The sequence below is a fragment of the Cavia porcellus genome, unplaced genomic scaffold (genome assembly GCF_034190915.1).
Source record: "Cavia porcellus strain 051 isolate PalLab524CR breed Dunkin Hartley unplaced genomic scaffold, mCavPor4.1 scaffold_23, whole genome shotgun sequence".
Lineage (NCBI taxonomy): Eukaryota > Metazoa > Chordata > Mammalia > Rodentia > Caviidae > Cavia > Cavia porcellus.
In genome coordinates, this window is record NW_026947506.1 from 49,698,789 (window position 1) to 49,723,736 (window position 24,948).

General features: G+C 44.0%; 1 long non-coding RNA gene across 1 annotated transcript; it reads right to left on the reverse strand.

Moving 5' to 3' along the window:
• Positions 1-1,710: 1,710 nt before the first annotated feature.
• LOC134472384 (uncharacterized) lies at positions 1,711-10,773 on the reverse strand. Its single transcript, XR_010042189.1, has 4 exons — positions 10,602-10,773; positions 6,365-6,495; positions 4,576-4,654; positions 1,711-2,932 (listed from the first exon to the last, which is right to left on the reverse strand). It is a non-coding gene; the product is annotated as an uncharacterized LOC134472384 (long non-coding RNA).
• Between the last annotated feature and the right edge of the window lie 14,175 nt (positions 10,774-24,948).

Consider the following 24,948-nt stretch of genomic DNA (forward strand, 5'->3'; position numbering starts at 1 on the left):
CAGCTGGTTTTGAGAAGCATGCATGTATAGAACGTGATCATATCCTGCCAGCTTGCAAGGTCACAAGAAGAGCAAATGTGAAACAGAGAAATGTTAGCTAATTAGGAACGTCTTAGAAAACACCAGGGAGGGTTTATTTAGATGTTACTGCTATTGCTGTTGTAACCACTCGAAATAACAACAGCATCAACAATAGCAGCTCAGGAAATTCCATCAATGACACAGCCACCTCCTTGCTTTTTCCCGTGGTCCTTCTTCACCTCTCACCCCCATTCCTGAGTTCGCTGTTCATCATCAGGTTTCCCAGGGGAGAAAACACCTCAGGTTTCAGAGCAAAATCTCTGACCCCGGTGGAGTCTGCAACACCCGTAAAGGATGTCTAAGGTTCTACTACATTCCAATTGCTGACTTCCGGATCTGTTTCATTCACCCAACCAAAGCCTTCGCTTTCTTTTGCCATGGGCTTTCCTGAAACACCATAACTTTTATCACTCCCTTGCTAGAAATTACTTTAAACCTGAAAATTAATTATGAAGTTTTCACTTAGTATCACCTCTCCTCTTTTCCACTTTATTACACCAGGTCTTCCTAACTTGTCAATACCGATCTTTTCTTTTAGTTCAGTAAGCAGGGAACTCTGATTGTGACTTTGTTAGGGCTGGGCTTCAGGCTCCGGTCAGGTTCTAGAGGATCAGGGTTCAGAGTTCCCCTCATGGAGCTCGGAGACTAGGGTGTGGGGACACAGCTCCTTTCTCACTAACACCTGAAACCCTCAGAGCATAGCCAGATATGCACGATTTACACCTGGGATTCTGTCTACCAAGAAACAAAACCACATAGCTGAAGAACAAGGCGTTTTCAGAATGACAGCCTTTGCTCTCTGCAGGGTCCGAATCCTGAGCATCGAGCACATCTGGAGTTCTCTGTCATGCACATAGTTTTGTCTGGACGGTCTCTGCACATTTAAATCCAGTCCCTTCTTTAAAACTCAACAAATCACTGAAGAAAGAAAACTAATGAAGAACCTTCACCACAAAATCTGGTGAATTAAGGATAAATCTAGAGGAATTACTATGTATGTAACAGCATAGTGACAGACCAAAAGTAACTAGGTTTAATGCAAAGTCTAAATGACAGAACCCAGTGAACAGGCATCTAAGTTCAGAAGCACAGCAGCCTCTCAGAGCAGCAGGGGCAGAGAGGGCCAGGAGAAGGGCTGAGCAGCCAGGTGCTTCCGCACCACCTTCCTGTCAACACCTGAAAAGCCTCTGTGGTGTTCGGTGCCTGGGAAGCCTTCCTTGTGAAAAGCACTTGTCTCCATGCAGGGCACCGATTTTGATTTGGAAACTGTTCATTGCCAACACCTGCCGAGCGACCCAAGTCAGGCAGGGTGGCCTGAACCATGAGAGACAGTGCTGATCAATAAGACCTCAACCCCAGCGGGAGAGGTCCCACGGCACAGCGGGTGAGGCAGTTTGACCTGAAGGAAAATTTATTATGAAAAAAGGATCTGTGGATGCACTTAGCCTGGAAAACAGACCCATTAGAGATGATTTAATAACAGAGTGCGATCCTATTAAGGTTAGAAAAGGAGAGATATTAAGCCGCTCTCAATCTTTCTGAAGGTCTGAAAAGGCCATTAAGCTCCATGTGAAGAATATGTTTCTATAAATAGTTGTTATTAAAAATAGTTTAATACAGAGTACACAATTTTTATTTCCAGAGTTGTTTCAAAACAAGGGTGAATCAATTTGTATACAATTATGTCCTCCTTCCAGCAATTGTGTGAAAATACTCTTTCCTCTGCACATTATTTTATGAATATTTTGTTATTTCGATTCTATTAATGCTTCACAGTATTCCAGGAGATATTTATTCGGCTTAATCGTGATATCTATGATATCATTTTGAAAGTAAAAGGTAATATCTATTGTAAGCCCTCTTGTACAAAATATACGGAATTATAAAGCAGATCTTATGCATGTATATGAATTCAGATATTCCCGTCCAGTTATTGCACTAAGGATGAGTGGAGAAAGTCATTTGTATTTCAGGGAGTGACATGCACACTCTGTGAGATGCAAAGCCACACTCCAACAACGAGATGAATCCAGACCTTTAGAAGTTGTGACATTTGCATATAAATTTAAGCCCTGCCCCTGAGCCATGAGAATAAATTAATCCAATTTAAATATTTGAGAGATTTGACTTATATGAATGTGGTATTGAAAGATGTAATATGGTAAGAACATAGCAGGGAAGATGTTCTTCCTAATAACACTTAATTTTACTTTCACAAAAGTCAGGTAGGTGGAGGGCGTGTAATTTCTGTCATGTATCACAAATACACTTTTCTAATGAGGAAGTAGCCCTGAGGCAGAAGCCAGCACTCCTGTGGCAATTAGGGTCAGTTTGCGAACTCAGTGGCAAGGAAGAAGGAGATTTATCTTATTTTCAATAACAAATCAAAAGGTAAGTCAAATTCGAAGGAGAAAACACTAGCAATGATGTCTCCACACACATAAAACGAACGTTCCTTAATACACTTGACATTTAGTAAGTGTCTTTATGGGTCAGTAAGTTAAAGAAGTTTCAGATTTTCTCTAATGAGAAAGCGGAGCACCAAGGAGCCTGAGTGAAGGTTTTCTCAAGGTGACCCTGGCTGCAGGTAAGAAATGGTTCTGGCCTTATCCAAATGGTGGCAAGCCCTAGGTGGGGAACACACAGCCCACAGCTGGGGTGGGAATGGCATCCGTGTATCAGCTTGCTCACGTTCACCCCTCCTGAAGTGCAGACAGTCAGGCAGTGACCCCTGAGGGACGTCCAGTGAGCATCTGACCTGAGATGTCGCTGCGGTCATGCAGCTTGCTGAGATCTCCCCAGTACCGCAGCAAACCTTGGTCCAGCGTCCACTAACACACAGGGCACCTAACTGGAGATGGAAATAGAAAAGTCTTGGGATATGATTTGAAGAATTCCTACATTTCCATTCGTAATCTTCCCAAAAACAACTTTGCTCATGCTTCAGTGTGTTTTCCCAGCACTGGGCAACAGGGTGGCCCAGTTTGTTATTCCGGGACTGCTGTGAGGGTGGGGCTTCGCTGACTGCAGGCTTGCTGGAATAGAGGCCAACCAGCTCCTTCCATTCTGTCTCTGCTCTGTCTCTCTCTGTCCCCTTCCTTCTCTCCCTCCTTCCTTTCTTTCTTGTTTTTTCCTCCCTCCAAGGGCATTCATATTGAGTTTCATCCTTGCCTTTCATCTTGATTTTTTACTTTAAGACCAGGGCTGTCTACATTCGCTAAGTTGCCCAGGCTGGGTCTGAATGTGTGATCCTCCTGCCTCAGACTTCCAGAGTTCTGGGGTTGCAGGTCTGCCCCACCTTACCTGATGAGACATTTGTTTTGAGGAACACTTATTGGCATAGATTTATCCTGGACTAAAGGAGTTTATTGTTCAGATTTAATCCCAATTCGTATTCTGTTCAACACTGGAGTGAATAAATATCCCGTGAACACAAAGGTAGAGAATGAGACCCGGCTGCGGACAGGTGTCAGTGTGCAGTGGTTAAGAACCCACCTGCACGGCAGGAGGTGAGCAGCAGTGTGACTGGTGCACCTGTGCTGACAGCTACACTCTGTGGCTGAGTCCCCACCCCAGCCCACTCCTGCCCAGCCAGCAGCGGCATGGGGTTCCCACGGCAGTGTGGCTCCTGCTGTGCACTGCACACATGAGGGGTCTGGGGGGACCCGGATGGCAATCTCAGAGGTGGAGCTGGGGCGCTGAGGCAAGCGCTGTGGACTGGAGTCAGCCCAAAGGCCGGCAGTGAATGAATGAAAGTGTAAGGAAGATGTGGGGCCTCTTACACAGGCAGTACTGCTCTGCGGTACAGAAGGAACGCGTGAGGCATTTCCTGCTAAATGGATACACGCGAGCCACACTCTTCAGTGAAGTAAACGGTGCACAGGTGTAAATATCTTTCTTTGGCGTGAGAAACCAAAAGTGAGAATAAGGACCAGAATGGATAGTGGATACTGGGAAATGGGAAGAAGATGTTCAAATGGGAAGGGAAAAAAGGGAGGAGGAGAGCAGGGAAAAAAAAAATTAGAAGGAAAAATGGAAACAATGCTTTTGTAAATAGGGAGTGAAAGAGGGGTTGAAGGGAGGGGGAGGAAATCAAAGAAAAAGAGAAATCAGGATATATCATGAAAGGTACAGATTCCCTTGGATGAATGTGATCATTATGTGTATCTAAAACGTACCAACACAATTAATTTTACGAAGGCAGATTCACATTAGCTGAGACCCCTGTACCACGTGTACCAACAGAAATAAAGCCCACATAGTCTGGCTGCTGGCGAGTCACCCCAGGAGCAGGCCCCACCTTGCAGAGACCATCCTCCACCCTGTCCCCGTGCAGAAACGTGCAGGCCACAGTACAGGGCTTGCTATCTATAATTGTGAATTACTTTTCCATAACACCCATGCTGATTGGCACTCAAAGCACACTGTGAATATGTCGGGTGGTGGTGTGAGTCACAGTGAGAGAGACCAGAAGAAGGACAGCCTGGCACTCACCTGACACAGGAGGTCTCCAGGAGCAGCAGGGACTTTGCAAGAATCTTACCGCTGGATTTAGCATGGTGGTTGCTGAGAACTTAACAAGTTCACAGTTGTTAATAGTCAGATTCCTTACTATGGTACTTTGACAGTCTGGCTATTATATTATGCTGTGGACCCTATGCTTGCAGTTGCATCCGTCCACTGAAATTTTCAGGTGGGAATAGTGTACAGATGCTAAAGCATGTCACATGCATGACTTCAAATTAACGATGGCACAAGAGAAAGGACCAAAAACCCAAAGAGACAATGTGACATAGGAAAAAGTATTTTCAACTATTTATCCAAGCAAATGATTTCCACTGGAGTGACTTTTATCTGGTTTCCTTGGACCCCCTGGACACAGAGGCTAAAAATATTTTGCAGTTCAGTTTGTAAAATAGCATAATCTTGAGGACAACATGAAGCAAATCACCAAAAGTCTACATAATCTCAACTGTGACATGTCCATGTTCCGCAGTGAAGGACTCTGTATGTCTATGTAATTAGTTAACCATAATAATTAAATTATAAAAAGACCAGAAGTGTAAAACTTCACCCTGTTTTATGATATATAGAAAGAGCACTGAAAATTTAATACCTTCTTATTAAGAAAATAAATCGTTTCACTTTCACCCCTACTACTCAGCATGTTTTTAGATTTTAGTCACTGGAATAATGTATGGTCAAAGTATTTAAACATTCTCATAAAAAATGAATAAGCATCATTATCATTATTTGCAATGGAAAGATTTTGTATCTAAAGATTCAAGAAAATCTACGGAATACACAGGAGCTAAAAGAGGTTTAATTAAGTTAGGAATGGAGAAAATCAAGTGGCAAAAGCTATTGCACCTGCAGTGCATGTGGGAAATCAGTTATAAAGTTAAGAACCTCATCCTTGGGACTGTGCATATATTTTTTAAATAGCAATAACTGTTTTCTATGTGTGACCTCCAAGAAAATGTGACAGAATGTCACATGTAAGAATGTACTGAGCAGGAAGAGACTTTTTAGTCTTCCATGGGGAGAATGAATATCGAGAACCAGGAAATTCTTCCCAAATTAATGTTTACATCGAACACATTTGCAGACAGAAGCCATGCAGTGTTTCCTGGCATTAAGTACTAGTACCATCATCATGTACAGCTAATGAAAACAGAAAAATTCTTGTTCTAACCAAGAGTCAACCCATGCCTCAGTTTATCCTCCCCTGAGTTTCCCCTGATTTCTCAGCTAGTGGAGAAACATTTTGCTCCACTGATGAATCCTCTAGTGATTTTAGGATGTTTCCAAGAAACGCTCAATGCCCACACCCCCACAAGTGGCCTTCAGTCTGAACTGCAGCTCCAGACTCCTCCAGAGCCGTGCAGGGGCTGATCAGAAGCTCATCCTATGTCAGATGGAATTAATGAAGTCTGCCCTGGAGTTGGCGTTGTGTAACACACTCAAGAAGGCCTGGCTGTGGCCAGGGGTCTACGATGAGACCTTTAAGCAGCTATCTTCTGCTACACCAGAGCCCAATGGGACCCTGGGAGCTCAGCACTCTGGGCAGCAGCCCATGTCCTTGAGACCCAGCTAGCTGCCTGGCCGCTGGTCACTCCTCCATCCAAGTAGCAGGCTACACACCCATCTCCTCTCTCTTTGTCATATCATGCCCTCCATGCCTCATCTATTTACTCTCTGGAAGTAGTTTAATTTGAGAACTGTCTCTTCCTAAGGATGAGCCCTCTTATTTCACTTAAAAATAACTGTTAGGATCACTTACCTTCCTTCCTTCCTCAGCTAGGCCAGGTCCCCGTGTGCAGCCTCTGACCCCACAGCCACATCTGAAAAGGCAGCCAGCTGCAGCAACATGCAGTCACAGGGCCAAGGAGTGGACACGCACTGGGGAGAAGCCTGGAACAGAGTGCAAATGGAAGTTTATTTGAATTAATCGTGCTGAGGACCCCCAAACCTGATCTCAAAGGTAAAATTCATAAACACTGATAGATTCAACAATACAGCATATTATACCCAAACTGGAATCTTTAAAAAATTTTGAAAAGTAAAATGAGGAGAGAAAGAAAAGGAGGAAAGAAGAAAAATATGCAAGGGAAAGAAATAATAGAAATTATGACAAAAATATTTTTAAATGGGAACTGAGAAAAACACTAGAAAATACATTTAAAAATTACCAGATGTAAATATACCTTAAATAGATCTCAAAATGTAATGTAGACACATAATATGCAATGAGATGAAAATCAATTCACATAAGAAAGTTAATAAATATATAAAGTGATTATTTCAGCAATGCATAAGCAGCGAAAACATTGCTTCCTTTTGTTAGGTTGATATTATGACCAAGATAATTCCTTTGTAATATTCCAAGCTATGAATCACTGAAGCTTTTAACAGTCATACAACTCTAAGTGATTGTAAGGAAAAGCCTGGACAACAGTGGCTGTGTTATTTATGCCTGGACGTGTTTTACTCTGAGTAATGAGCACTCTCTTTGAAATGAAGAGTGGAGTTCTTGTTTGCAGTCACAGTGAGGCAGGTACACACGCAGCTCCTGGCCGTCGCCCCACCACAGGTGACTTTGTCCCCTGCACCTGCAGAGCCCTGAGCTGCTGGGATGCAGTGATGCCTTTGCCCTCAGCAGCGCTGGCAGACACAGCTGTCTCCGCACTGTGGCAGCAAGAGGTTCCTGAGACCGTTTTCCCAGAGGTGGTGGGGAGCAAGTTTCTACCAGACCTTGGCCTGTAGCTCTTGTGAGTATCTAGGGCTGGCAGGGCTGGCAGGGAGGAGGACCTAAGGACCAGCATGGATAGGGCAGTGGGCACAGGGGAGCAGCAGGGACCCACCGGCAACTCACCTCCGGTGCTTCCCAGTTCCAACAGCCCAGGGTCCAGGACCCCTGCCACTGTGCTCATCACACACTGCGCGGAGGAACAGTCACCAGGCCCAGTAAGGCCGAGGAAGTGTGATGAAAACATCAGCCGTGCAGCTCCATGAGAACTTAGGGCTTCTGTGATATTTCTCCTGATGAGAGACTCTATTGCATTTAATCTAACAAAGTAAAAGTGAAGGTTTATTTTCAATTTGTTACTTGGTCACTGTTCTACAATGCCGGATGGTGGTCCTGCGCTTTCTCATTGTGCACAGGCAAGCGTATGAATAGATATAAAGAGGGGGAGGTCGGTGGATCCCTACACACAGGCCACGCTCGCACACATACTAGGTGGAGGGAGTCACCTCTCCCAATGAGCCTCTGTGATACTCCAGCCCTCTTTCTTCATGAAACAGAAAAAGTACACAGCAACTTGTAGAGAGGACACAGATTATTCTATGTGATTAACGTCCATATGTAATGGCATAATTTTAAAAAATAATACAGTATAAATAATAGATCTATTCTATCTGCCTGAAAAGCATTCTTAATCCTTCATCTCCCCTGAAAGTGTATAGAATAAACTCGACTGAAAACACCTGATGTGCTGAATGTTACACCCCACAATATGCACAGATCATCGTGAGAAGGGAGATCGTGCTTTTATTAGGTCAGCTCAACAAGCTTGCAGTGGAATTTCCTTTCAGTTGTGCAGAAACAAAGCAGGTTTGTACGAAATCACTGTTCTGGTCCAGTTCTGGTCTAGTTCTCTACTCCACCAGCTAACTATGAAAGGGTGTACTATATGAAAATAATATCACACAGACAATATGATTTGGCTTCAAGGGGTATTTTTTTAATGAAATTTGCTTTTGAAGAGTTGCAGTAAATTTGAGAATATACTACATAGAATCCCCATATATATTGTGTGCCCCGTTCCATAATATAAATGTCTTACAGAAGTATGATATTTTATTATGCCTATTGAGCCAATCCTGACACACCATCATTAGCTAAAGACAGTAGTTGTTTTTCCGAGCCATTTCATTAAGATGTGATTGACAAACCACCAAGCTGTATATATTTGATGCATACAGGTTGATGTATTTGGCAGTAAAATACACAGCCATGAAACCTCACAGTATGAATAATGTTCATGCCATACGCTCATCTGTCCTTTCCAAAGTCTTCCTTCCTGTCTCCTCAGGGTGAGACCAAAAGGCAGTCATTGCTAGGGTGAAGCACTGTTGGAATTTAGGAATTTATCTGATTTTATTGTGAGAACAGTGGTGGTGGAAACTACAGAGATCAAAAGCCATTTCTGTCACACTGTTCCAAGGGCAGGAGCCAGCAATGTGGTCTTTGGTCACTTGTCCAGATTGGCACTGTCAGGCTTCTGGGGCCTCGGTCCAGGGAACTTGTCCACTGTGCACTTTGGAAGGAAGCTGTGTGAGAAGCACACATGGGCTTCTTAGCACCTTGGGTTTTTAGTATTTGCAATTACTCTGCATGATGACCATCATCTCTTTTTCCCACTTATTAATTCATTTAATCCATTGTTATGTATTCACAGATATCTATTACATTTTGGATTTTAATTCAACATATTTTCAATCAAAGTATTCCAATTTTGATGACTGAGAAGTTATCCCTGAATGTCTGTGACCCTCTGACATGCGTGCCTCTGTGTTTGTGTATGTTTTGGAAATTCCTTACTTTCTGACACTAGTTGAGGCCAAAGCTCAACTCAAATATTTCTAAGCCACGTGCTAACATCAGGCAATTAGACAAGAAATCATTTACTGCACTGGGAAACACTGAAACCATATCTAATCCATAGCCTCACATTTTACAACAATGCTCTTTTCAAATTTGGTACAAAATACAAATTTACCTCATATAGGATCTACAAAACCTTTCCTATTAGAAATTTAACTATATCCTGTAAAATTTAGAAAATCATCTAAGTTTTGTAGCCCTTTCCAGTCCTGCTAAGTAAGAATTACCATAAGATTGATTCTATTTCTTCTGCATATTATTGAGAAACCTGGTATGTCAAATTGCCTAGAGCTATAGTTTTGTTTGTGAAGTTTTTAAAGATGAAATTAATTTATTAGTTAATATTAAGCTGTATGAGTTCAGCTTTTTCATGTTGTGTATTTCTGTTTGGTTTTGGAAATGGTCACACTCTCTGCCAGGCTCACTCTTCTGGGGATGTTCATCTTACGCTCCCACAGCTGTCTTCCAACAGCAAGATGAGCTCATTGCATTTCCATATTCATGCTGTAATCCTGACCGAAGATTTTCTTTACTTTTTACTTTTTTAAAGAAGTTTGCTACAGATCTATCAATTTTATCAGTCTATGCAAAGGACAAACTTTTCATTTACTGCTTTCTTTGTGATATTTGCTTTTCACACAATTAACTTCTTTTGTTACATTCATAACTTATCTTCATCAACTTAATTGATTCATTATTTTCCTGCTTTCCTAAACTACAAATTTGTATCATTGATTTTTGAAGTTTGGTTGTAATTCCTTTTCAAGCATGATTTTGTATGTACTGTGATCACTATTTCCACAAATTCTGGTATGTCTGAATTTCACTATCATTCAGTTAGAAATGTATTTCACACTTGGATCGTGACTTCCTATTTGAACCCTGGTTTATTCAGAAATCTCCTATTTCATGTCTACGCAGTCTGGCAGTTCCTCCGCCTGTGTTTTCTGTGTATTACAATTAGATTAGTACCTGCCACCACCTTCCTGTCACCTCAGCATGGCTTCCAGTGACATCTTCTGGCCTGGTCCAGGCCTCAAGGCCCAGATTTCAGCCATTCCCTAAGTTGAAAGCTTCTGGTCATCCCTTGGGGAAGGCTATTCCATCTGTGTACAAGCTAACTAGGTTGCCTCCATGTGGAGTTTCCTGGAGACACCAGACTCTTGAATCCGAGACAAATTGTGCGTTCTTTCTCCCTGGAAGCAAAATTATGATTCTCCTGTCCCCGTTCCCCAAGCCCAGTCCTGAAGTTGGTCCTGAGCGCAGCCAGCAGCATCTCCAAAGGGAAACAGAGACCCGAGTGTTCCCACTGCTATAGTGAGTGAAACAGCCCCAGCCCTGTTCTGCTTACCTGAACCATCAGCTTTGTTTACTGAAGACACAGTCTTAGAAATAGCACAGACCCAGAGAGTCAGGACTTGTTTCTTTAAAACCCTGAGTCACGAGCACTTCAGGCTCCAGGCATCTGATCAAGCTGCAGGTGGAGAGCAGGGCTCAGCGTGTGGACCCCAGAAGCATGGTTTGCCTTTATCTTTCTTAGAGCGAATGAGACTATGTGTTAAAAAACAGCCTCACCATATAAAGGCAAATTAAGCCTAAGAGCACAAAGCTATAAATAGTTACGTAGGAACTAAATCCACACATTTTCTTTTCCTGTACTTGGGACTGAACCCAGGACTTTAGCATTAAGCTGTATCCCCAGAAATTTATTTGTTTCTTTATTGTTAAAATCTGAGACAGTCTCACTAAGTTGCTAAATTTCCCAGATGAGCCTCAGCCCTGTGATCCTCCTGCCTCGGCCTCCCACAGGGCTGGGGTTACAGGTCTGCATCATTATGGCCAGCTTAACTCTGGGCAATTTTTAACTTGATTTTCCAACCTCCAAAAATGAGTCTGGCTGAACAAATAAAATAAAAGTGGAAAAAAAAAAAAAACAGAGAAATCATTTTTCCTGGTCGTGAGTTTTACTTAGACATTTCTTCCAGTTTCATATGCTCTTTAGTTCACTGATAACTTTTGACTCTGGCTGACTTTCTCCCAAAAGAAGTGTGCTGAGAGCATAGAACATTAGATGTGAACACAAAGTCCTAAAAATCAAATTGGGAAGTGATGGCTGCTGTCTCTGACTTCGTATGTACACATCTGTAGACTTGAAATGCCCCACCCCTCACGAATCTCACAGACAGGTTAAAAGCTCTTATAATTAACATGCTCAATGTGTTTGTTTTATTGTGGAGCAGCACCTAAGGAGAGAAAAGGTATTCTATCTACTTCTAACTCTTAAGCAGTGCTTCTGCTACTCCCAGAAAGAAATATTGCAGGGAGTAACTGTTATTCAGGCCAATTACCATCAATGTCAGCTACTCCCCTAATCAAGTTTATTATCATTTATCAAGTAAGCAAAAAAGAATGAACTATATATTCAGACATGCTAACATTTATACTTCAGCATACTTTAAGTTGATGTACACTTTCTGGTGGGAGTGTGATTCCACAGCTGTGGAGCTGGAAACTTCTGTTATATTTGGCTTTTATTTTATTGTGCTGAATGGTCCATTGACCCTGTCATTTCAGGGGGATTTTCCCCTTCTTGGACTTTTATTCTTGATGATCTTGTGTCAACCAATTGGAAGTCTGAATTCCTGTCTCTTACTATTTTTTTTTTTTTTTTTTTTTTTTTTTTACTGCGGATCAAACTCATGACCTTGCGCTTTCCAGGCAGGCACTTATACCACTGAGCTAAATCCCTGGTCCCCTGCCTCTTACTCTTGAGACGCCTGTGGCCTGTGAGTTGTGGTGAGTCTTCGAAGTCCTGTCTGCCTTCTGTTATCTGGACGACTTGGAGCTCACCCATCCTTTTTGGAAGCCTCTGGTAAACACAGGTTTCTAACAGCCACACCTGAGAGTTGCCTGAGTTACAGGAAACCTTGAGGGAGGAGAGCAAGGATGTGAGGAAAACACGAAAATATGAAACACATGGGTGGAGGTCTGCTCCAGAGGACCCTGCTGGGCTGGGAACTTAGGAAACCTCTTCAGGATCCTGGAACATTGATGTCTGTCTCTGCTCCCTACTGAGGGAAAGGAGCGTGCCCTGCAACAGTTGTGCTGCTGTTCGTGACCTGCTGTTTAAACACACTTTTCATATGGGGGTAAAATGAGAAGCGAGTCCCCCTGTCCCTGGACCCAGTGCGCTGGCAGCTGCCTGTCCTGGGAAGGGCTCTGCACTGAGTTCACGCCTCACCTTCCTCACCTTCTGCTCGCTGTGCTGAACGGATCACGGCCCTTTCACCAGGATCCTTGAGAGCCGCAGATTAAAACTTGTTTTAGCCTGGAGATGTGAATATGAAATTCAGGTGCCTCACATAAGATTTTGAAAAAAAGAAGACATTTGTTGAATCTTTTGTTTTGAGGAGATAGGCGTTCTCTTGTCCAAAGAGAAACTAAACTTATATTAGTGAAACAATGTTTAGCAGAAAGTAAGAAAGCGATTCTGGAAAGAAGCATTAAAATGGTAGAGTACAAAAGTTTCTGCAAATTTAGATATTTAAAACTTTTAAGCCATCGACCTTCGTGAGCAGGGTCAGGCTTGTGGAAATGGTGAGGAGGTCAGTCCTGGAGGGACATAACTGTGTAAGCTCCTTTAGCCACCCACTGCCCTTAGCTAGGGGGACAAAGTCAGCCTGAGGGCAGTGGGGATCTACATTCTGCAGTCACCCTGGTCATAGCCGCGAGACGCCTCTCTCCTGAATCTTACATTTATCCGTAAGCCAAGGAGTTCCCACTAGCACTTACTTTACTCGAGATTTCTTGAGAAAATAAGGTCTTTCAAATGATTTAACAGAATACACTTTGGAACACTGCTCCTGTGGGCTGCCTGACATGCTGCCATTCCCTCAGGCAGGGCACAGCCAGGACACACTTCAAAGTGCTGTGAATCCATGGCACGCCCTAGAGTCTCTACTGACTGCGTATTATTAAACAGAAAGCTTGTCTGCCCAAAGGTTAAATGTTTTAGGAAACCTTGTGTCTTTTACTTAAAACTGATACTATCAAGGTATATTTCATTCTCTGAGAATCAACAAGTAGTAAAAATAACTAAGTGACTACAGTGGATTTAGGAAACAAAGCTCTCACGTGAGCGGTGATGAAACAAGGCCTCCCAAATACCAGCTCACTCAAGTGAGGCCAAGATTAACCTTGAGCTGATGCAGAATATTTTGAAATGCATGAAAAATAATGACATTATAATAGGGTTCCATGGCTTTAAAAAGCACATTGAATTCCTTATTAATTGGATAAATAAGTACAAAATCTGTGTGGGTGTAGTGCTGCCTGCCTGTAATTCCAGCGTTAGGAGAGACTGAGGCAGGAGGATTGGAAGCTCAAGCCCACCCTGAGCAATTTACTGAGAGACCACCTCAAAATGAAAAAGAAAGAAGAAAAAGAGAGATAAGAATGAAGAACAGAATTTGACGCAGTGCAAAGTCCTGGGTTCAGCCTCTAGTACCACACACACACAGATGCACGCAGGCACGTGGAATTTCAACTGCCCCCAAAAAGAACCAAAAACAAAGTGGGAACTTAAGCAGAAATAAGTTCAATGAAGTAAACCTACCTAGGGGAAGCGTTGGAAAAGGAAAGAGGGACAGGGTCACTGGTCCTCACACAGAAAGCAGAGGCCTCTTGGGTCTTGTTAAAGCAAGGGGTGATCACGTCTGGGAGAAAAAGAGAAAGGAAAGGAGGCAAGGAGGGAGGGAGGAAGAGAGACAGAGGGAGAGAGAGAGACAGGAGCAAGGTCCTAGACCAGGAGAGACAGAAATGCGAGGCTGAGCGAGGCCCGTTGCCTGGGGCCACAGCCTGCCCTGCTGTGCAGGTCCTTCAGCGGGCTGGTTCTACACAGAAGCTGATCATAGTCTCAGACCTGTGGCACAAAGGGATGCCTGTGTCTCTTCCAGACAGTGACACCAGCTGTCACCGGGTGACCACTGAGAGATGGGTGTTCTCGTTCTCCACCGGAGGTTGTCACGGTGTTCATGGGGTCTGTTCTCAACCATTTAACACTTGGTGGTTCTGGAGCAGAAAAGCTGTAAACTGACTGCCCAGTAAAATGTGAGGATCTCAGCAGCATGTGCGCAGTGGGGAGGGCTCCATTTTGCCAGCTGCTTGGACGATTTCCCAGAGATGAATGTCGTAAGCAGAGGAGAGGCTTCAGCCTAGCTTCTGTAGAGGCAGGGGAATTCTGTAATATATGAAGCGCCTTGTCTGGCTGGCCCTTGATGGACTGCCTTTGGAAGAGACTTTTCATTTGCTTTATTTAGGCCATTTATATTTAATATAAGTACCACTATTTTAAGATATAAGCCACCTGTGGGCTTTTTGTTTGTTTCATTTTGTATTTTACATTGTTTCTATTTTCATATTTTACTCTTGGAAGGCGTGATGAATTTTGATTACATTTCAGGATTCTGTTTTCATTTTAGGAAGATATTTTTCATTCTTTAAGATACTTTTTGAGAAAACTGGAATCATGAAGACCATTTAAGATGTTATAGTGTTTCAATGAGAAGGATGGCAAATTGGATACGGAGAGAAACTATGAAAACAACAAAAAGTCCACGAAATCAAGATTATTTTAAAAGTGGGAGACACAAGATTTTCTGATGATTGAAATAGAATGAAAAAGTAAAACATAGGAGTGTAATTGGTTCTTTCCAGCATCCTAATTTAAGCAACTGAATATGTTAGATTATGAGACATTTGTACTAGAGACGTGTGTGTGTGTGTGTGTGTGTGTGAGAGAGAGAGTTATGATTATTGCAATATCTGAAGATACTGTGGAATATACTGCATGATAGGAAATAAAGAGAACCCCACCGTAACAGTCTGTAGAAAACTTTAGTACCAAAACACTACCAGATTAAGACAATACTTTGTATAAATACTGAAAGTTACAAACAGAAGGTGCTAAAACAATGTATGAACACAGAAGTTGAATATAAATATATTTAAGAGGAAGAACTTGGTTTTAGGTGTAGCTGCTGCCCAGGGTCCTGGGAACACGGCCAGGTGGCTGATTCAGGGTCACTGCACAGCCCCAGTGACACACTCACTGGACACTGTGAAGCCATTTCATGAGTCAAAGACCCATTTCGAATTAAGGAAAGGTGGCAAAAGCCTACACAGTATTTTTGCCCTAGCAATCTTTAGAAATGTTGGGCAACTGGAAGCTTTTTAAAAATTCACTTCAGAGCTTATAAAACAGGAAGGGAAATTCCCATTTATGAGTTGCCAGAATGGGTGGGCATCTCAGTGGTTTTAGATGTTCAGGGAAGACCGCGTGGGAGGAGGTTGAGCTGAGAGGTCTTTAAAGAAGACGGACCAGGAGGGAAATCTGGCCAAATTATGCTTGAAGCCTGAAAGTATATTAGAGATCCCTGCTATTCCTGAGGATAGAGGTTAAAAATAATGCAGTTTAACTTGGAAAATCTAAATTCGGATCTTGTAGAATGCATTGAATTGAAATTTGAATTTATATTGTTTACCTGGAGAGAACATTTGTAAGTTGAGGAGTTATATAAAACTTAAAATGAGGTAATAGTTAAATAGTAGTGAATCTTAACACAAAGCCCAAAGGGTCATGAGAAGCACATTGCAGCAAGAAATCTCGCAGCAAAATTACAAAATGAGGGAAAATGTGCCAAACTGTTAGAAGAAAAGAGATAAAGAATGAATGCACTAATCATCTGGACACTGTAGAAGAGTGGCCATGGATATTTTTCTGTTTTCTTGAGACAGAATCTTGCTCTGTAGTCCATCCTGGCCTTGAACTCATGGTAGCCCAGGCTGGTCTGGAAATCAAGGCAACCCTCCAGCCTCGGCCTCCCGAGTGCTGGGATTACAGGTGTGCACCACCACTCTCAGCTTGGCTCCTGTATGTTAAGTAAAGAAAAGGTCACACATAATAAACTAAACATGACCGTCCTTCCAAATGTGTGTAAAAACCAAAGGAAATGTCAGAGAGCAGCTTCACAGCCCCTTTCCTGCTGGTATCTGAGCAGAGCTGACAGCGGGTGATGCTGTGGACTTCATGCGCAGCTGAGCGAGCTCCTGCAAGCCCCTGGCAGCGGCAGCCAGAATTCTGCTCCTCACAGGAGGACACCATTTTCGCCAAGGCAGAGTCCGGGCCTCGCAGCCGCCCACTGACTCCACCCCTGGTCCAGGCCACGGCACAGCTTCCTGCGAGCAGCCTCCGGGCTGAACCCCTCATGCAGGTGTCCTCTCTGTGCTCCATTGCAATCCTACTTGTCCTGTGTGTCTCAGCAATTTGTCTTGGGCTTCCTCACCCGTCCTTGGGGATGGAGCTCTTTCGGGGAAGGGACAATGTCTCTCAGCTTATAAAGACAAACACACTCAGGAGCCCCCCTGGGCCCAGGTGGAGCACAGGCGAGCAGTGTGCAGACTCAGTGGGCTAGAGGTGGCCAAGGGGTGAGGCCTTTACCACACTCCAGGCTCTGAACAGGGGAAGCAGAAACACACCCAGGCCTGGATGCCTGCTCAGAGAAGACCTGAAGACCTCAGCCCAGAGCTCTGGAGGATCTTCAGACTCCATGTGAGCAGGGAGCAAAACCAGGAGAGAGTTAGGCAGCCTGCTCTGCACATACACAGAGCTGGGGCCAGCCTTTGCCAGTGCCAGGGCCTTTAGCTGCTGAGGGAAATCTCTCTTGAGTCCCTGCATGATCTCTGATAAGTTAGCACACAGACGTCAGTGACCACCCTGAGAAGCACTGACGTTGCAGAAAACGATTGGAGAAGCCTTAAATCAAATGGGTGACGGCAGACTGCAGCCGTCAAGAGGAGCAGACCCTGGGAAGATAGAGTAACACACTATACTACTGACATATCACTGTTCAACAACAAGAAGAAATAAGAGTTGTAGAAAGGAACCAGAACATAGGGCCCATTGCAAGGAAAGAATACAAACCGCCCAAAACCATTTTGTGAGACCAATCATGAACAAACTTACTGGATAAACTTTCAAAACAGCTGCCGTAAGTGTGCTCAAAAGCTAGGACGCTGAACAAAACCAGGACAATGATGTATGACCACGATGAGAAGAACAGAAAAGCTGGACACGATGCAAATGAGTCCAGCAGATCCTGCAGAGCTGAAAAGTATAATAAATGTAGGAAAATGTCACAAGAGGTTTTCTTCCGGAGACAGGAACAGATGAAATAGCAAAGCATAGAACCGGAAGGCTGGACAGGTGATGGGCCATGGCGACATCCCAGGAAGAAAGCAGAAGGGAAGGGAAGGGAAGGGGAGGGAAGGGGAGGGAAGGGGAGGGGAGGGGAGGGGAGGGGAGGGGAGGGTGAAGAAGAAACAGAGTCCTCTACAGAAAATCTGTTCCCAGAGCCTCAGAAGGAAATCATGGATAAAGTGGTAGAAAGGATACAGGAGGAAACAACAGCAGAACGTTCTCAAAATAAACAGAAACTTCCCAAATTAGGTGAAACACACTGCTTTGAAGCTCTGCAGGCTTCAAGAAGGATGAACTCAAAAAGCTCCATGAGCAGCACATTAAAATCAAGCTGTTAAAAGACAAAGGCAAGAACTCCCCCAGCACCAAGTCACGGCCTCTCTGGGAGCCTCAGCAAGGCGGACGATAATCCAGCTGCGGGCAGTGGAGACCAGGAGAGCACTGGACAGAGGAAGGGGACACGACTCATCACGTGGCAGGGTCAGTCAGCACTGCACCCAAGTTTTCATTCAAGAGGAAAATTTAGGCCTGAAAGCAATAGAGCAACATTTTATGAGGACCCTACCAAGTAAAATAAAGCTGCCAACCAGGAATTCTGTGTCCAGCCGCTTGTACATTAAACATGGGGAGAAATCAAGGCTTCCTAGGTAAACCAAATGGGAAGAGTTTGCTGCTACTGCAGGAAAGGCTAAAGTGCCAGGAGTGGTGATGCATGCCCGCAATCCCAGCACCCTGGGAGGCTGAGGCAGGAAGAGCCCAAGTTAAGCAGAGCATGGATTGATTAGCAAGTCTGTTATTTGAAAATAGAAAATAAACTACAGCTAGGGATGTAGCTGGTTCAGAAGGCCTCGAGTTCAGTTCTCAGTACCGTCAAATAAATCAACCAGTCCTGGAGGCTGAAGTAAAATGACTGATGCTGTGTAACTAAGTAAAATATCTGGTAAAGACAGCTAGATAGATGACAGATAGCACCCCCGTGGGTCATCTTTTCTGTGGTCCTCTGAATGGCTGACCTAAAGCGTCAGGCCGCAGTGTGAGTGTCTGTGCAGGGTAGTGGCATCTGAGCTGAGCACGGACCCTCTTCCTCTTGATTGTCTAGCACCTCGTATTTGTTCATGCAGAGTGGTTCTGTCCTGGCCATCACAGAGCGACAGGACAGCCAGGAGGACTTGCCCCAGGTGCACACAAACACGCCCCTCCCAGGAAGGGAGCTGGGCATCCATGGAGTTCGGCGCCATGGAGGACACTGGAGCCCACACCCATGGGCACCAGTGCGTGGCCACGTTTTACTGCCATGTTTATTTATCATGACTTTTCCTTATTATTCAAGTGACACCTCATTGGCAGTGATTATAACCCTCTGTTAATGGAAACGGTATTACTGATCACTGGTAATGCTTTGATTATCAAGGTAGGGAGACTAACTCTCCTTTGAACAAATCTGGTCTTCAGGGTGTCAGAGGTTGTTACTGATGTGTTGGTGGGTTTGCGTGTAGGACCCACATCTTACAGATAAGAAAGAGACCCGACCTGGAGAGCTCTCCTTATAGCTCTGCTCTGGGCATCGGTTTGGCTTCAGCTCTACTCGAGGGTCTGTTACAGCTTAGTCCAGTCCTCACTGATAAAGAACCTCTGTACTAGTTTGAAAATATTTCTTGATTCATAACTTAACAAAAAACGAATCCAATTTAAGTGGAAGTGTGATGCCCACAAGTCCTAAACATGAATTTCCACTCAATTTGGACAATAAAGTCTCTCACTATCTGTAACTTGGCTTCCGTTCTCGGTGGCCTGTACATTGAAATGGGAAAGGCAGACTGACAGGAGAAAAAATGTTACTCACATGCATGAAAGAGCCAAAAGAAGTATCTCCTCCCCTGTGTGGATGAAGTTAGAGGTTTATTCTCCTGGCCTAGAGGGAATAAAAACTCCTGGGAAGAGCATGCAGGTTTCTCCAGGAAAATGTGGGTTTTTAGAACAAGCAGGCAGCAAGGAAGTGGGTGATGGCGCTTGTCTGTGCAGTGTGAAGGCGCTTTCCTTCTTTCTCACGCCCGCAGCTCTTCAGGGAAGAAGCCTCAGAGTGGATCCCCTCCTAGGTTTTCTGCCGCTTAAAGTCCTGCCAAGAGCAGGACTGGACAGGTACTGTTGTTTTGGGTCGCATCCAAGAAGGCTCCTTTCCTCCTCTGCTAAATCTCCAGTCTCTTCAGCTTTAAACAAACTTCACACCAATCATGAGTGTCTAAACTGGTCACCGCATTGTCAGGGGATCATGTTTGGCTTAGCATTTCAGAAAAACAGAATATGTTAGCATATTAATAAAATAAAGGGGTGGCGATTAATGCCCAGATTCCATCTTCCTTTCCCTGCCTTCGTAAAACTGTCATATTCCCTTGAAATGAATTAACCACATTCTGGAAAGAACGTTGTTTGTGGTGGCCAGGGATTTAGCTCAGTGGCACAGCATTTGCCTGGCAAGTGTGTGGTCTTGAGTTTGATTCCTGGTACCAAAACAACAACAACAACAACATAAAGAATCTTGCTTGTGCAAATACAGGAAGTTAAGCTACCTCAGTGCCCTCCACCTTTTGATATATTTCTTAGTGTGGCAAGCATAACGGCATAATCACCTCCATTTACAAGATTATCCTGCCAACAACCTACCCAAAGTGATCTATGGGTTCAAATCAATGCCTATCCAAATATTAATGACAAAAATATCAAGGTTATTCTTCAAGGGACTAGAGAGAATAATGCTAAAAGGTAAGCTGACTCATAACACACCTCAAATAACCAAAACCATCCTGAGAAAAAGAACCCAGCAGGCATCGCCCTGCCTGTGTTCACTGTGAAGCACCTGTAGCCAAAACAATGAGAGAGGATATAAACACTAACACAGAGACCAACCAAACAGGAGACAGTGCCCAGAAACAGGCTCCGGGTTCTGCAAACCAACTGATTTTCAAAACTGAGCCGAAGGTTTTCATGGGAGCGAGGGCATTCTTTTCAATAAAGGAGCTGGGATACCCACGTGCAGAGGATGAAACGAGATCCTTATCCCCCACCAGTTGCAAAAATCAACTCAAAGTGGATGACACACTTAACAGGAAATGCAAAATTTTGAATGCCCCCAGGGACACACAGGAAGAATCTTTCAGGACAAGTTACCAAAGACATTTGTGGAGGACTGCAGGCACAGAGAACAAAAGGAAACAGAGAAATGAGATTACATCAGACTAAAATGCTTCTGCACAGTGAAGAAAACAATCAACACTGTGCAAAGGAAACATAGGAAATGGAAGAAAACAATTGCAAACTGGGGACCTGACAAGAAGTTGATTTCTGAAACATTTAAGGTACCTGAGACATTTACAGGGAAAACAAACCAAACGTGGACCCTCTACCTAGAGACTTCCCGTGAAAGACCTCACTAACAGCTGCAGGCAACTGCTGGAGAAAGCTGAATGGGAAAAAAGCAGTTTGTACCAAGTCACTGTTTGATAAAAGGTATTACCAAGCTGTTCTGATTTTTTAAATTTTATTTGACATTTCTGAGAATTTTCATATAAAAAATCTAAAATTTGTTGCACATTATGTTCTCGAGTACATATAGTTCATGGAAACCAAATTAATGATATCCAAAAACAAAGGCTAATTTTACTTAGTTCTAAGAATAATTATTAAATAACTTTGTAAATTAACTGTTCTTTAGTGTCTCTACTTCTCAAATTTTCTAAAGAAATGTCATATAAATTTGATAGAAGAAAAGAATGCTTTAAAATAACCTGCAGAAGTGTGTGTGCCTAGCATTGGTTTAACTAACACATGCTAAAATAAAACGTTCAGAAAGAACCCTAACGGTAAATAGGATCGCACTGCAGTCTTCGGCTCCACTTGTGTCTACCAATTTCATTTAAAATATAAAGATTGCCCTATTCCCTAAAAATACAGTGAATATTTTCTGTACTGAGGGCTTTTATAATGCCTTTTTTTTTTTTTTTTTTAATGGGTACCAGGGATCAACCTCAAGACCGCTTGCTTGCAAGGCAGGTGCTTAAGCCACTGAGCTAAATCCCCAGCCCCTTGAATTTTACTTTTAACATACACAGTGTCTCTTCCAAGTGTTCCGGGAGCGCGAGTCTTCCCTCAGACTCCTGTGTGGCGACTTAGGATTCCCCAGCAAGAGTCCATTTCACCAGGTGTGAAACAGAGCAATGCAGCAGACAGTGTCCTTAGGTGCTGAATCACTGCTTACACAGTTCCTTGTTTGAAAAACCAAAGGAACAATGTTATTTCTCATCTGCCTCTAACGACATAGTTTTATTTACTCTGCCATTTTTGGCGCTCTGATGTTATTTGCACTTTCCAGTATTCACTATTTGAGAATATACAAGGCTTTAAAGTGTGCATTTTTAAACACGCTGTGTGCCAAATGCACCAGCATGTGTGAGATGGGATTTGGCCTCTGGTTATGGGAGTAGCATGTTTACCCCACACGGCTCACCAAGTGCCCACCCTAAGAGACCTTCAGCACCCATAGCTCCCTCAGTTCAGGGCCTGTCCTGGGAAAGCTTCAGCTGCCTTAAAACATCAGTGAGGAGCTCAATGCAGGAAAGAAAGTTTTTAATTTTCAAAAAATTTTTGTGATTCTGGTCATTGAACCCGAATCTTGGCTCTAAGCTCCACTCCTGGCCCTTGAGTTATTGATTTGTTTAAATGTGAAGAGAGTGTTTCCCTGGAGTCCATAAACTGCCCAGGCTGGGCCCCACCCTAAGATCCTCCTCCTTCAGCCTCCCAGAGTGCTGGGGTCACCACCTGGCCCCACCTCACTGGCTACAGCTTCATTTCTTCCAACCCAGACCTGACCTGAGGCACCTGACCTCTCTCAGAGCTTCAGCTTTTTGACATTTGCAGTTGCAAATCTTTTTTCTGTCCTTTGAGACGTAAATCTCCAACTCAGGAGTCTTGCAGGGATCCGGGAGGCCTCTCAAACTGGCAAGAGGCTAAGTTAGGCTCCTCCCTCCCAGCCAGATCTGGTCCTAACCTCCCTGAGGACATTTCAGAGAGGTGTTTTAAGGCAGCTGAAGCTTTCCCAGGACAGGTCCTGAACTGAGGGAGCTATGGGTGCCAACAGGTCTCTTAAGGTGGGCACTTGATGAGCCCTGTGGGTTAGCATGCGGCTCCCGTAACCAGAGGCCAAATCCCATCTCACACATGCTGGTGCATTTGGCACACAGCGTGTTTTAAAATGCACACTTTAAAGCCCTGCATATTCTCACACAGTGAATAATGAAAGTGCCAGGCTGCTGCCTCTGCCCCTCTCATCTCTGGGGGTGAAGGCGACCCTGGTTAGCTGTGGGGAGCAGAGGAGGAAGGAAGCTTGGTGGCAGTTGACAAGACCACACTAGGCTCCCAGGGCTCCTGCTCCATCCTGACTCCACGTGGGACTGAAGATTGGAAGAACTGGGGAACTGGGGCCATGAAATTCTTGGACTACCCATGGTAAACAAGCTCTGTTCTTGCCAGGAGGCTGAGGCAGAAGCGTCCCAAGTTCTAGCCTTGCCTAGGCAACTTGGTGACCTGGGGAGATCCTGTCTCAAAATAAACTGGCAGAGGGTGCAGCTCAGTGTGTAAAGTTTTGGGGTTCAATTCCCAGCACCACCAGTAGAGAGGGAAAAGAGGAGAGCATGTCTATAATTTTATGTTAATCTTGAAAAAGCAAAAAGCAAGTATTTTGTTTTCTTCCTTTCACAGTTAGATTGTTTGATTATGTTTGAACAGTTGGATAAATAAAGTAGAAGCCCCTGGGGCTGCTGGGATATTTTGGTAGGATGTTTAGGCTGCAGCGACATCCTTAGGAACAGTAAGGCCTTTGGTCCTTTTGGTCAGCTGCATAGCACGCTGCCAATGTGTCCATTCTGCGAAGGGGACCCCATTGCCCGGTCACTGTCAGGAGTGGTTTGGAGTTATTTCCCCACATAAATGTGCAGGAAAAGTAGCTGTGCAGCTGTAAGAGATTCGGGTACTGCATACGACTTAGGTGACACAACTTGGTGTACATTTAGGGATACACATCAAAAACCAGTATGTCCATGAGCACGAACGCTCACCCCAGGTCTCCACACATCGCACACTCTTCTGCTTCTGCGTGTCCTGATTTAGCCACTTGTATTCTCTTGACATGCAGCCCCAAGTCCTCGGCCATGCCCTGCCCACCTTCCTGCCATCCGCTGCAGCCTATGCTGAGAAGAGCAAAGCCCAAACCCAAGCCGATCCCAGCCCCCAGGATGCCTGCGCCCCAGTGCTCCATGGTGCTTGTTCTCCTTCAAACTCAGGGCTGTGACTGACGATGGCCTTCTGGGAGGACGCCTGTATGGGGCTCTCCTGCTAGGTGATATCAGAATGAGGAAAGCTCTGACCGGGATGCAGACAGCTGCACCTGTGCATCCTGTCTCACTGTGCTGTCTCACGGGTGCTGACATTTTAACTGTGTCTCTGCTAACTTGCACCCACCATACGGTATGTATGGTACCAAATTTCATGGAAATTATTTCCTTTTTTTCTGTTTTATAATATGTTCATTCTAAGAGAATAAAGACTATGTCTTGTCTTATTTTCTTTAATTAGTAAGCACAAGTCAACTAATGTTTTTTGAGAGAGTATAATATTTATAACTTGTTGATAACTATTCACATTAAAACATTTGAAACAATCACAGGTATTAAACTTGTTGCTCATATTGACTCTGATTTAATGCTTGTTGAATTTGATGGAATTTTTCTCATTAGTATAGGAAGTTGTCTGGAGAATATTTTTTAAAAATCAGTACTAGGTGTGATTGAAAGGTACTGTGATTTTATTGCAGTGAAAGATGTCATCCCCGCATTCAGCACTCTCCCAGCACACTTAGCAAACCCCCCTCCCGCAGCAGCTTCCTGAACAGCTGCAGTTCCAGGGTCCTGGCTGCATGATGTCTGATTGAGTTGATTCAAAGCATTTCCTTTCATGCTGCTTATTTACCCTAGGAAGAGCCCAAAGTCTCCGATGCTTGATGTGACGAGCAGGTGGATGGGAACACACCTCCCAGTGCTACCAGCTGCCTTTCTGTTGGGCCACGCTGGGCAGCTGCATTCACTGATCCCACCTTTAAATATACTCGGGAAGGAGGACTCCAAACCTGCTTCAGAGCACGCCAAGAATGATGGGGAAAGAGTGCTCAAGTAATCTGAGGGAAGCTAGCTGCAGTGTGTTTCGCTGCAATAATTGTTTTTTAATTTAAAGATTCACAATGTATTTTGTTCATATCACAAATATCCTGGACAGATTTAGCTTAAAAAGGCAGTTTGAAATCCCGATAAATACACAGACAGATTTAGAGACCACTGAGTCCTTCTGTAGTTGTTGTGCCCAGTGATTCGCAGAAACCTGTACACATCCTTGTTAC